General features: G+C 35.1%; 1 protein-coding gene across 14 annotated transcripts in view; it reads right to left on the bottom strand.

Moving 5' to 3' along the window:
- The window catches only part of DMD (dystrophin), a 2,167,959-nt gene that overhangs the window by 784,697 nt on the left and 1,369,473 nt on the right, over positions 1-13,789 (bottom strand). The window lies entirely within an intron of this gene.

The following is a 13,789-nucleotide window of genomic DNA, read 5'->3' as shown; positions in this document are numbered from 1 at the left end:
ATTCTTGGGAAATTTTCCATGAAAAAGAAAGGGTGTGTCATGGATGACAAACTCTATGTAAAATTAGCTAAATTTAATTTGGAGAAAACTGTATTCTTGGGGTTTCCAAACTATAGCCCGTGAGCCAAATCCTGCCCACCACTTGTTTTTTAAAATAAAGTTTTATTGGGAACACAGTCACACCCATTCATTTACAGATTGTCTATTACTTTGTTCACATTGCAATGGCAGAGCTGAGTAGTTGCAACACAGACTGGATGGCTCACAAAGCCAAAAGTATTTACTATTTGGCACTGTACTAAAGGTTGCTGACATCTACTAGACACTAAATCCCTTTCTTAGGTATATACTAGGGAATTAAAGCATGAGGATTCTGTTTGTTAAAGATTTTATTTATTTATTCATGAGAGACAGAGAGAGAGAGAGAGAGAGAGAGAGAGAGAGAGAGAGAGGCAGAGACACAGGCAGAGGGAGAAGCAGGCTCCATGCAGGGAGCTTGATGTGGGACTCAATCCTGGGTCTCCAAGATCATGCCCTGGGCTGAAGGCGGCGCTAAACCGCTGAGCCACCCGGGCTGCCCAAGCATGAGAATTGTGATAGAAGATAATCGGTATTATCTTTTTAACTTCATTATATATGTATTCATGAAAATGTGTGTGGCTATTAAAATGCTCCTTCATCCTTTGAAATAATTATTAGTGCTTTACACAATTAGTATTCCATAGTACATAACATGAAGAATGGCTAAAAGGAAAACTAGACATTGCACCTAATTACAAATATTCATTCTGTTTAAATTTATTAAAGTATACTAGTATGAGAGGCTATGTTTACTTGGCTTATAATCAAACATGGAAAATAGAAAGATCTGGACCCTTACCTCTTTTTCCTCTTTTTTTGCTTTTATGTTATTTAAATTTATTTCCTTATTTTTCTCTTTCTCTCTAATCCAAAACCAACTATCACTTCTAAACTTTCAAATCCTTTTTTTGTAAGTGTGTCTTTTTCTGAGGGTTTTATGGTGATTTTTTTTATTACTTGGTCTATAATTTGAATTCCCCAGGGTGCTTGTAATTTCCACCCCCAGCAAAATGTCATCTGCTGTTCAGCAAGCACTATGTACGTTTCCAATAGAATGTCAAGGAATTAGATACACAAGGAAGGCTAAAGTTCCTCAGAGAGAAAAAGGACATATTTTGCTCACTGCTTTTTATCCCAAAGAAGAAAGGGTAAAAGGTTTTCCCAGTTTATTTATTTAAAATCTGCACACAACTCCAGGTAAGTTCTTCAGAAACACAGGTTATTGTACTTTAAAAGAATATAGCCATAGGAGGTACAAGAATAGTTTTATTCCCTCAAACAACAGTTCCTGAATTGTGGTCTAGGAACCCCTGGGGGTCAAGTGCTTTCAGGGGGTCTGTGAGGTCAAAACTCTTTTCATAATAATACTATTATATCATCTGCCTTTGTCTCTTTCTTTCTCTTAAGAGTTTTCCAGAGGCTCTATTATGAGTGATACAGTAGCACAGCGTAGAAGCAGATAGATATCAGCATCAGTTCTCTTAAGGTAAATACTAAAGTGATATTCAAAAATGTAAGACAATGTCACTTTTCACAATCTTTTCTGCTATAGAAAATAGTTTTCATAAAACATTTGTTATTTATATTAACATGAAGTGAGCTATGATAATTTTTAGATGAATAAATGACAGCCAAAAACATTTCTTATTTTTCATATCGACAACGGTAAATCTAGAGAGAAATTGTTGAAAATGCTGAAAACCCATAGAAAAGAGTAACAGTCTTCCTCCTCCTCCAATACAGTAAGCATTTCAAATTTTCTCACAAGACTAAATTGAACAGCTCTGGTTTCTTGGACGCAGGCAGGTGATCTAAGAATAAATGTACCTGCAAACAGTAGTTTGGAATGTCACCTGTTCCAAAAGAGGACAGTGGATATTATTTAGATTAAGGATGATGTGGTGGTTTTAACCATGAGCCCCTCTGAGTTAACTGACATTGAAACTGAACCATGAAATATGTGTAAACAAGCCTAGATGAAGTATAGGGGAACAGCTCCCACACAGAGAAAGAAACTTCCTTCAGGAGATAAATACAGAGAGATTTAGAGGAATTGAAAGTAGACCTCTGTACTAAAGTGTGGTGAGCAAGGTGGAGAATGGAAGATAAGGCCAGAGGAAAGAGCAGGGCCACTGTAAGAGTATGAATTTTATCTTAAGTGCAGCAGGAAACCATCTACTTAAGGGTCCTAGGAATTCAAAGGGGGGAATGACTACCTAGGAGGCTAGAAAATCTGTTCCTTAGATGAAGAAGGGGGAAAGCATTGTAGAAAAAAATCAGCATAGACAAAAGCTCAGCAAGTCAAAGTTCATGGCCTCTCTAATGTTTCCATAGTGAAGAAATGTGAAAGGGGGTTTGCAAGACAAAGTACTAGAAACATAGGTTTGGGTCAGGTATTGCAGAGCTCCACATGCCTGCAAAGGTTTAACTATACCCTCTGCAGTGCAAGAGAACCACTAAAGATTTTTAAGTAGAGGTATAGCATCATTCTGTTATTTTCTAAATAATGTATTTATCAATCATTAAGGATATATAATAAAAGTACTTAAATAGGTTGTGTAAATATAATAACTTTTGCTGAATTATCTCTGAGTTTTAAAATTCGATCATGAACAAAATTCACTAGTGTATTATTTTTTTCAACCCTCCCCATCAGTGATTAAATTAATTAAATATTGTGTATAGGGTAGAGAGGAATTTAGTAAGTCTACCTAATAGATAATTTAAGATTAGCTTTGGCCCATAAGGTAGACTATTTAATTTAGCTAAGCACACCTCTAAAAATAGTAAAATCCAAACAATAACTCCAAAGATTTTTTTTAAGACTTAGACACATATGACAGAGTCAACAGATTGTGAACTAAAAAATGTATTTCCTGGTTCTTAGATCAAGAAGACAGACAGCAGACTGACATAGCACTGAAAAAGTTGTCTATAGGTTCATGAAGATTGAAGGTAGTTTCTCTCTTCACTGGGAGCTGACTAGTATTACTTTCCTGCTGAATATAGAAGGGTGATGTGTTTCCATTCTCTAGAGAGAGAATTAGAACTCTCTCTAGAGACAGTTGATGGTTTCTAGGCAACTGCCATATCATTTTCTCACTATATGATTCAAAAAGCAAAATATGGGCAGACCCGGTGGCTCAGCGGTTTAGCGCCGCCCTCAGCCCAGGGTGTGATCCTGGAGACCTGGGATCGAGTCCCACGTCGGGCTCCCTGCATGGAGCCTGCTTCTCCCTCTGCCTGTGTCTCTGCCTCTCTCTTTCTCTGTGTCTCTCATGAATAAATAAATGAAATCTTTAAAACAACAACAAAAAAAAAACAAAACAAACAAAACAAAACAAAAAAAAACAACAACAAAAAACACACAAAAAGCAAAATATAATGCAAAAGTGAGCAGCAGTAAGAGGCCAACAGGTAGTAAATATTGCACATATAACATTTGTGTTATACACTTATTAGGGGAAAATTAGATTACTTACCCTCTCAAAAGATAAGCAGAAAAGACTCATGTCTAAATTACACTGGGTAACAAGGGATACACAGTATAGACATTTTATAGACATACACAGATAGGCATTTTGAAAAAATATTTTGAGAAAATATAAGCATATACAAAATTGTAATAGTATGATGAATTCCTATTACGTGTAATCCAGGTTCAACAATTACTAGTATATTGCCAAACTTGTTTCTATAATTTTCTCATTCCTATTTCTTTTTTCAGGTTTATTGAAGCATAATTTAGATAATATAAAACTCACCACTGATAGGTATATAATTTAATGGCTTTTGGTAAACGTATAGATTCTGTATATCATCACTACACCTTCCTCCCTTCCTCCTCCTTTCATTGGTTTCAACTCCAGTACAATGTTGAACGTTGAAGTACTAAAGGTAGACATCCTTGTCTTATTCTTGATCTCGAGGTGAAAACATTCAGCCTTTCACCATTATGAATGATGCTAGCCATAGCTTTTTCATAGATGACCTTTACCATGTTAAGAAAGCTCTCTTATTTGTTGAAAATTTGTATCATAACTAGGTGTTAGATTTTACCAAGGGCTTTTTCTTCATCTCTTGATCCTTTGGTTTTTGTGCTTTTCCTCTTAATATAGTATGTTACAATAATTATATTTTGATGTTAAACCATCTCTGCATTCCTGGAATAAATCTCACATGGTCATGGTTTGTAATCTTTTTTACATGCTCTGGGTTCAGTCTGCTAAATTTTTGTTAAGGAATTTTGTGTTTACGAGGGATGTTTCTATTAATTTCTTAATTGTAATATTTCTGTATAGTTTAGACCAAAGTAATGCTGGTCTGATATAAGGGGTTGGAAGTTCCCTCCTCTGCTTTTATTCTGAAAGGATTTGTGAGGGATTGGTATTTAAAATAATTTTTTTTACAAGTTCATGAGTAAATCATCTGTACTGGGGCTATTTTTATCAGAAGATTTACAATTACTAATTTAGTTTCTGTACTTATGTATTTTCAGATGTTCTATATTTTTAAAAAATCTATTTTGGTAATTTATGTCTTTCTAGGAATTTGACCATTTTATGTAATTTGGAGAAATTGTGGCTAAAGTTGTTTATATGATTACCTTCTACTTCAATTTCTGTAGGGTTGGTAGTGATGTTCTCGCTCCTCTCTTTCCTTTGTGATTTTGGTAACTTTAGTCTTCATTCTTTTTTTCTTGGTCAGTCTAGCTAAAGTTTTGCCAATTTCAAAGTCTTTTAGAACATTAATGTTTGGTTTATTGATTTTCTCTATTCTGCTTTTATTTTATAGATTTTTGCTCTAATCTTCATTATTTCCTTTGGGTTTAGAGTGCTATTTTTCTGGTTTCTTATGGTGAAAGCTAGAGTTATTGATTTGAGAATTTTAACCTTTTCTAATATAAGTGTTTGAAGTTTCAAATTTCCCTGTGAACACTGCTTTAACTGCATCTCATAAATGTTGACATGTGATTTTATTTTAACTCAGTTCAAAATACTTTCTAATTCCTCTTGTGATGTCTCTTTTGACCTGTGGGTTATTTAGGTGTTGTTTAATTTCTAAATATTTTGGTATCTCTCAGATTTCCTTCTGTTGTTATATTCTAATTTAATTCTTGATATAAGAGAACATGATTTTTATTAATTCAATCCTTTTAAGTTAATTGAGATTTGTTTTATGACCTAGCATATGATCTATCCTTGAGAACACGCCATGGGCACTTTAAAATAATATGCATTCTAAAACTACTAGACTTTTAAATATAAAAAATAAACTTGTGGTTGCCAGAGGGGAGGTGGGTCGAGTGAAATACATCACTGGGACAAAGAGTACATTTATTGTGATGGGCACTGGGTAATATATATATAATTGTTGAATCATTATATTGTACACCTGAAACTAGTATAACGCTAATTATACTTAATATAACTGTTAATTATACTTCAAATAAAAATGCAAAAAAAAAAGAATATGTATTCTGCTGTTATTTGGTGGAGTATTCTATAAATGTCAGATCAAATTAGTTGATAGTGTTAGTCTTCGATATTATTGCTGATTTTCTGTCCAACTGTTTGGCCAAATATTGAGAGTGGTATTAAATATCTAATAATTATTGCTGAATTGTTTATCATTTCCCATTTGAATTCTGTTATTTTCTGCATCATAAAATGTGGGGTTTGTTAATTATACTTATGTCTTCTGATGAATTTACCCCTTTATAGTCATAGATGTCCTATTTTGTCACTAGTAACATGTTTTACCTTAAAATCTATTTCATCTGGCATTGGTATCCCTATTTTATTTTTATTATGGATGCTATCTGTATGGTATATCTTTCTTTTTTCTTTTCTTTTCTTTTTTTTTTTTACTTTCAAAGTATATGTGTCTTTGGCTCCGAAGCATTTTTTTCGACAGAATATAATCAGGTCTTTTAAAAAACCCAGTCTGAAATATCTTTTTTTAAAAAAAGATTTTATTCATTTATTTGACAGAGAGAGAGAAACAGCACAAGCAGGGGGAGTGGTAGAGGGAGAGGGAGGAGCAGGGAGCCAGACATGGAGCTCAATCCCAGGACCCTGAGACCATGACCTGAGCTGAAGGCAGATGCTTAACTGACTGAGCCACCCAAGAGCTCCCCCAGCCTGAAATATCTTAATTGGAATGCTTAATACATTCACCTTTAATGTGACTATTGATGTAGTTCTATTTAAATCTGCCATTTTGCTCTTTTTTTATGTCTCATGTCTTTTTTTATGTCTCATAGTGTTAACCATATTCTTTTGTTAAATATTTTTGGTATACAAATTTAATTCCTCTGTTTTCTTTTAAACTATAAGGTTATTTTCTTATGGATTGTTCTAAAGTTTACATATGCAACTTTATCATAGTATATTTTAGATCAACCAATTTAACTCACTTCCATTAGGTTGCCTATCATCAAAAAAAAAACAAGAAATGACAAAATATTGGCAGGCATATGAAGAAAAGGGAACACTGTACACTGTTGGTGGGAATGTAAATTGGTACATCTACTGTAGAAAACACTATGGAGGTTCCTCAAAAGGTTAAAAAGAGAACTACCATATGATTCAGTGATCTGACTCTGGGTATATATCTAGAGGAAATGAAGTTATATCAAAGAAATATCTGCACTCTCATGTTCATTGAAGCATTATTCACAATAACCAAAGTACAGAAGCAACTTAAGTGTCCGTCAATGGATGAATGGACAAAGACAGTATGATATATATATATATATATATATATATATATATATATATATATATATATATATAATGGGATATCATTCAGCCTTAGAGAAATCCTGCCATTTGTGACAATGTGAATGTACTTAGCAGACACTGTGGTAAGGTAAATAAGCCAGACACAGAAAGACAAATATTGTACCATTTCACTTATACATGGAGTCTAAAAAAAGTCAAACTCGGAGAAACAGATAATAGAATGACGGTTGCCAAGGGTTGAGAAGTTAGGGAAATGAGATGTTCGTAATTGGGTATAAAATTTCAGTCATGGTAATTTTGGGGGATCTACTGTACAGCATGGCAGCCATAGTTAATAATGTATTGCATACTTGAAATTTGCTGAGAGTAAATCTTAAATGTTTTCAACACATATACACAATTGGTACCTATGGGAGGTGACAGATGTTAATTAGCTTGATTTTACTAATGATTACTCAAGGTATACTTATAACAAAATATCACATTGTACATCTTAAATATGTACAATTTGTCAAGCATGCCTCAATAAAGCTAGAAAAAAACTAATTCTAGTAAAATATAGAAACTTTGCTCTGATAAGTTCTATTTTCCCTCCTCCTTTGTGCTATTTATCACCATATTCATTGCATCTATGTGTAATAATACAAAAATACAGTGATATAATTGTTTTATGCAAAAATATGCCTCAAAAACAAGACCATACATCTATATTTGTACAGTCTTTTATATTTATGTGCATATATACTGATTCTGTTGCTTTTCATTTGTTCATGTACGTTTGAGTTACTGAATAATATCATTGGTTTCAGCCTGAAGAAGTTTCTTTAATTTTTTTTTCTTGTAAGTCAGGCCACCTAGAAAGAAATATTCTGATTTTTTGAGAACGTCTTTATGCACTGTCTAAAAAACAGTTCTCCTTTATCTGAAATTCTTGGTTGATAGTTTTTTTTTTCTTTCAGCACTTTGAATACCACATTCTACTGCCTCTGGCCTTCATTGTTTATAAGAAGTTATCTGCTAATCATACTATATTTCCTTGTATAGAAAGAGTCATTTTTCTTTGACTGTTTTTAGGATTTTTACATTTGTGGTTGTATTTTAGTAGTTTGATGTTTTTGAGCATTGATCCCTTTGAGTTTATTTTGTTGGGGGTTTGTTCAGCTTCACTGTATTTCTGAAGAGTATGACCATTATTTCTTCAAATAATTTTTCTGCTTTTTAATCTTTCTTTTCTTTCTGGGACCCACATTGATACACTCAGTTTTCCTGCAGTTCTGAGTTTCTGGTCATTTTTTTTCACCCATTTTTCTCTTTGTTTGGCAGATTGGACAGTTTCTATTTATCTTCAAGTTAATAGATTTTTTTTCCTTCTCTCACCTTGAATTTGCTCTTGAGCCATTTTTAGTAATTTTTAAAATTTCAGTTATAGCACTTTCCAATTCCAGAATTTTCACTTGTTTTTTAATAATTTGGAACATTCTTGATATTCTCTATTTATGTCCTTGTCATCATACTTTAATTATTTAAACATGGTTTTCTTTAAGTTCCCAAAAGTATTTATTATAGGAGCTTTGAAGTCTCTATCTGCTCAGTCGAACATCTGGACCAACTCAGAGGTAATTTCTATTGCCTGCTTTTTGCCTCCTGAGTATGGTTTATAATTCCCTGTTTCTTTGGATGTATCATTATTTTTCTAGAAAAGTCAACATTTTAATACATTGAAGAAGGAGCTCCAGATTCTGATTGCCCCCAGCACCATCAGGGTCGTGGTTACCAAAGTTTTAATAACTTATCTGGACAATATCTGTGGAATGCTTCCCCATAGTGGGTGACTGCTAATACCCTTTCTCTGTTTTCAAAAAAAAAAAAAAAAAAAAGAAAAAGAAAATATGCCTTGCTTCCTAGAGATCAGCAGAGCTTAGCTGTGACTAGGCAATGAAGCCAGCAGTTGAGCTCAAAGACCTGGAGTCAGTAAAATTTCCAATTTTTGTCAAAGAATCTGTATGTGTATTAAGCAATGCATTCCATGTTGAGTTTTTAAGTCATACTATAGCAGATATATGGAGATTGTCCAGCCCTGTATGACATTCTCATTTGTCATCTATCCCTGAAAAATCAAATGTTTGGCTAGTTGTCCTGTCAATTGTTTGCCTAATCTAGACAGCAACTTTAGGACAGCAGAGTTGCTAGTTGGCTCATTTATTTGCTACCAAGTTCTGTCTGTTACTGTGTTTCTGGGCATGGAATTTTATATGTTTGGCTCCACATAAAATCAGCCCCTCTGGAAGGGAAGCTGCTGGCTTTCATGTGTTATACTACCTCAATTTAACAGCTATGCTGACCAAACTGGGAGTGGGCAGTGGGAACAGTCCCAGACAAAACCACCGTAGATCTCCACTGTTCTTATTCAAAGTTCAATAGTTTTCTATAAATAATCAATTATGTGTATGCCTTTGATCTCCAGGGTTATGAAATATTTTGTCCAGTTTTCTTGTTGTTCATTGGAAGTAGATAGGTTAAGCTACACTCTTCACTATCCCAGAAGTCCTATTCCCAGAGACTAATTTCTAAGCCCTACTCAGGTACCAGGCACAGGAATACCCAATTTATTTATATTATCACTAATCATTACAGCAACCTTATGACATATGCACTATTTTCCTTATTTTTCTAATGAGTAAAATGAGGCTCACATAGCATAAGTATCTTGCTAAACAAACAAAAAAGCAAAGTAAAAATATAAACACAAAAGTACCATGCTATTTACTTCCAAAGGAAATAAACACAAGTGGACAAAGAGGGGATTATTGCCCAGCATTTAGTTAGCAGGTTTATTTAATTGGCCAACTTCAACTCCAATTACTTAGTTTCCACTGTGCAGTGGAAAGGTTAATTGGCAATTAAATAACAAACGTATCAGGAAACAAGCTATTTTTGTCATGAGTAGACTGATCATTTTAAAAATCATCTATTGATTCATAAAGGTAGAGTTTGGTGCTCACATGAAATCCTAATAAAAATATAACTGATATTCTTCACTGAGTTACATCCGCAAAAACCAACTCCAGCAACAAAAGATTGCCGAACAGTAATTCTAATCTTAATTCACATTTCTTGATCTCTAATGGGGACCAACACATTCACAGTTACAGAACATTCCAGAAATTCCATTTCTTTTCATTTCTTTTATATCTATCAACTGCTTCAGAATCTTTTAAGTTTTGAAACTCCACAAACAAAACACATTCAAGGATTCTCTTGTCCTTTTTATTTTGCAGACCAACTTTGCCTCCTTTTCTAGTTCCCCCTTACTCAGGCTTCTCTAGCCTTTTTTCTTTACTAATTACCCAAATTCTCCATCATTAAAAATTCATGAATAATCAAAGATTATATTATCCCTAGATACTGGAGGAAACACAAATCTGAGAAGATACAGGCTTCAGCCTCATTAATTGGCTGAAGGAGAGGTAATAAAGGTAGGGGGGACACTCACTTGTTATTTTGTCTTGTCCCTGCTGTCCTTTGTCAGCTGTTTTGTTCACTTAGGTAAAAATGATCACAATGGTAGAGGTATGGGCTTGAGGTCAGAATCACTGACATTTAGTTCTTAATCTTTCTATAATTTTTATTAGCCTTGGTCAAAAATCTTAATCTTTTTGAGCCGCAATTTGATAATTTGTGTAACAGACATAAGAATACTGCTATCCATCCATTGCTTACCATGTCACAGTAAGGTGAGAGGATGAACACAGAAGATCCTTAAAACTAAGTTGTTATGAAGATTAATGGGGAAACATTTGTAAAACTCTTAAAGACCATTTTGTAGCATAAGCACACAAAACTTAGTGTCATTACTATTTTTTACAGATCTTATTTATTTATTTGAGAGAGAGATAGAGAGAGAGAAAGAGAGAGCTTGCAAGGGGAGGGGCAGAGGGAGAGGGACATGTAGAGTCTGTGCTGAGCATAGAGCCTGATGTGGGGCTCCATCCTGTGACCCTGAGATTCTTACCTGAGCTGAAATCAAGAGCTGGTTGCTTCACTGATTGAGCTACCTAGGCACCCCCTAATGTCATTCATATTAACTCTTACAACTTCCAAATTTCTAGCTTGGGCAAACACATAGTGATACCACTCACAGTAGATTTTGTGAAAGAACAGAACATATTTATCATTGGATATAATTATTTTTGAGGTGGCTTCCAGACATGGAAGATGAAATGCCCCATTAGAGGCTAGATATGTATGTCTTATCTGGAGCCAATATTGAGCTGAATATTAAATTTAGAGTCCAAAATCAAGTGGAACAGATTACTTATCTGCATATTCCATGATCCATTCTTCCCTTCTTGTCCAGAACAGGAATCCAATGTTTAGCTACCCAGCTCAGAGACTATGGTCATGAGAATCAATTCAGACTAATGAGATGTAAGGAAGAGTGTTATATGGGCTTTCTGTGCAGTCCCCTAAAAGGGTAAAGGCATACCCATTCCCTCTTCTTCCCAATCCTGCAGTCTGAAAAGCAGATGTGATAGCTGGAGAGCTAAAAGTCATCTTGGATCATGAGGATAAGGGTGTTATCAAGGATGGAAGATTTCGAGACAGAAGGAGTCTTGGTTTTTGACATCATAGAGTAATGATGCCAGTCTACCTTGTTGCAGATTACTTTTATACATGATAGATGGATACACTTCTGTCTTATTTCAAGCATATTATTATTATTATTATTATTATTATTATTATTATTTTACCTCTTGGTTTGATTTCTAAATGATATAGGGAGAGCTAACATCTGTGGCTATGGATAACAACCAGGGAAAGTATATAGGTTAAGAGGATAGGGTTGAGGAAAGGTCACTTAGAAACATCAGGATTAAGGGAAGATGAAAGGAGGAGTACAGTTAAGACATAAATTATGCAGAAAAGTAGAAATAAAATCAGATGAAATAAATGACATGGAGACAGCAAGGAGGGACAAATCACTAAGATGGAAAGTCAGTTAATGCCAGGTAGCCTACAGTGGTACTGAACTACAAGAGATCACTGATGGCCTTGGCAAAGATATCAGCAGAGTAGTGGTGGAGACCAAGAGCAAACAAAACAAAACAAGACAAAACAAAGAAACAAAACCAGATAAGAGGGGTGCCTGGGTGGCTCAGTTGGTTATACATCTGCCTTTGATTGAGGTCATGATCCCGGGGCCCTGGGATGAGCCCTGGATTAGGCTCCCTGCTCAGTGGGGAGTCTGCTTCTCCCTCTTCCACTGCCTGCTGCTCTCTCTGCTTGTGCTCTCTCTAATAAATCTTTTTAAAAACCCAGATAAGATAAAAGAGAACATGTGAATTTAAGTATTAGTGACTATGAAGAGAATAATTCAAATGGGAATCATAACTAGGAAAGGGAAGTAAGAGACCTTTCTCATCTTTGGCTGCCCAGAATCTGAATACCCTATACCTGTAGTGGTAATTCCAAGATCATTATGTAATCAAATGCAGGAAGTTCAGTTTTCAAATCTGGAATGAGTGACAAAAGAACTCCAAGGTACTCTTTCCAATTCTTGCCAATGGCACTGGCAATCCTCACTTCCTATCTGCAGTGGTGGAGTGGTCTCTGAGGGCATGTGGATCCAGGATGTGATCTGGACTATACAGTTCCTGAAATGGAGACTCTCCTCTGCCTTTTGTCCATCCTGGGGTTGGTGTTCTAGCCTTCTCTTTGGCAATGGGAGCAGGTCTTTATCCTTCTCATAAAGTTGGATTAGGCTGATATTAAGCAGAACTGGATTCTGTTTTTCACAGCTAAGAACTCTGTCAAGTACAGTAGAACACATTATGAAAGAAGTATTTTTAATTTACTTTCTAATCTGGGAGCTACAAATGTTTACTTGGTTAGGGATGGGAGGCCAGTAGAGATAGGGTAAGGATATACTTATGCTAGTGTGCATTTGGGGGGGGGGAGAGAATAATTAATGGGTCCAAGTTCCTATAAGAGATAAGGCTTTATTCTAAAAACAAGAAGGAAATAGTTGCACATTCACCATTATAATAGTGAAAAATTCTTAGATTAGCAGCTTACATGTGTATGGTGTTTCTCACTTTAGAGAGGGCTTTAAAAAACATATTTATCAGGGGATCCCTGGGTGGCTCAGTGGTTTAGTGCCTGCCTTTGGCCCAGGGCATGATCCTGGGGTCCTGGGATCGAGTTCCACATCGGGCTCCCTACATGGAGCCTGCTTCTCCCTCTGCCCGTGTTTCTGCCTCTCTTTGTGTCTCTCATGAATAATGAATGAATGAATGAATGAATTAAAAACCTCATATTTATTATAGTAGAGAAATATATTTTAACTCATATTAACCAATGTGAAAAGAGCTTATTGTGATAATTTTAGATTTATATTAATGGCCAAACGGATAACTGAGAATTAGTAAAATAGAAGAGCCTTGTTCAAAAAAACATGATAATAGAGTCACACACATATGGAAGGCATGCTTTAATTATATTAAATCCAGGGAAGGAATCAAAGTGATCAACACATTTTTATCTCAGGACTTGAGTTTTTTTCCTTTGTGCAGAAAGGTAATCTACTGACACACAGATAGTGTGTTTGTTTTTAGCAGTATGAAGGTTTGCAATCTAACCAAAAGTACTATAGAAATGATTGCTTGTAGGAAGACCTGTCTCACAGGATAAGCTCCGATGGTAGACAATACAAGTTTTCTCGGCAAGAAGGAAAACAAAAAACTCACAAATGCCCTTTGGCCTGTTTTAAGACATTGCTGGCTTCCGGGTGTAGCTGCTGTACAAACGGACAACAGACAAGTGTTAGACAGCAATAACTTTAAAGGGAGAGGGAATTCACAGGCTCTCAAGCAAGGGAATTCTAGTCTCTTCACCTATGGTCTCACTAGGTATTGACCATTTGCATTTCACTGAACACTGTATCCATGTTATTTTTTAGTTTT

This window comes from Canis lupus, chromosome X (genome assembly GCF_048164855.1).
Source record: "Canis lupus baileyi chromosome X, mCanLup2.hap1, whole genome shotgun sequence".
Classification (NCBI taxonomy): Eukaryota; Metazoa; Chordata; class Mammalia; order Carnivora; family Canidae; genus Canis; species Canis lupus.
The sequence above is the reverse complement of the archived record's forward strand: the minus strand, read 5'-3'. Positions and strand labels throughout refer to the sequence as shown.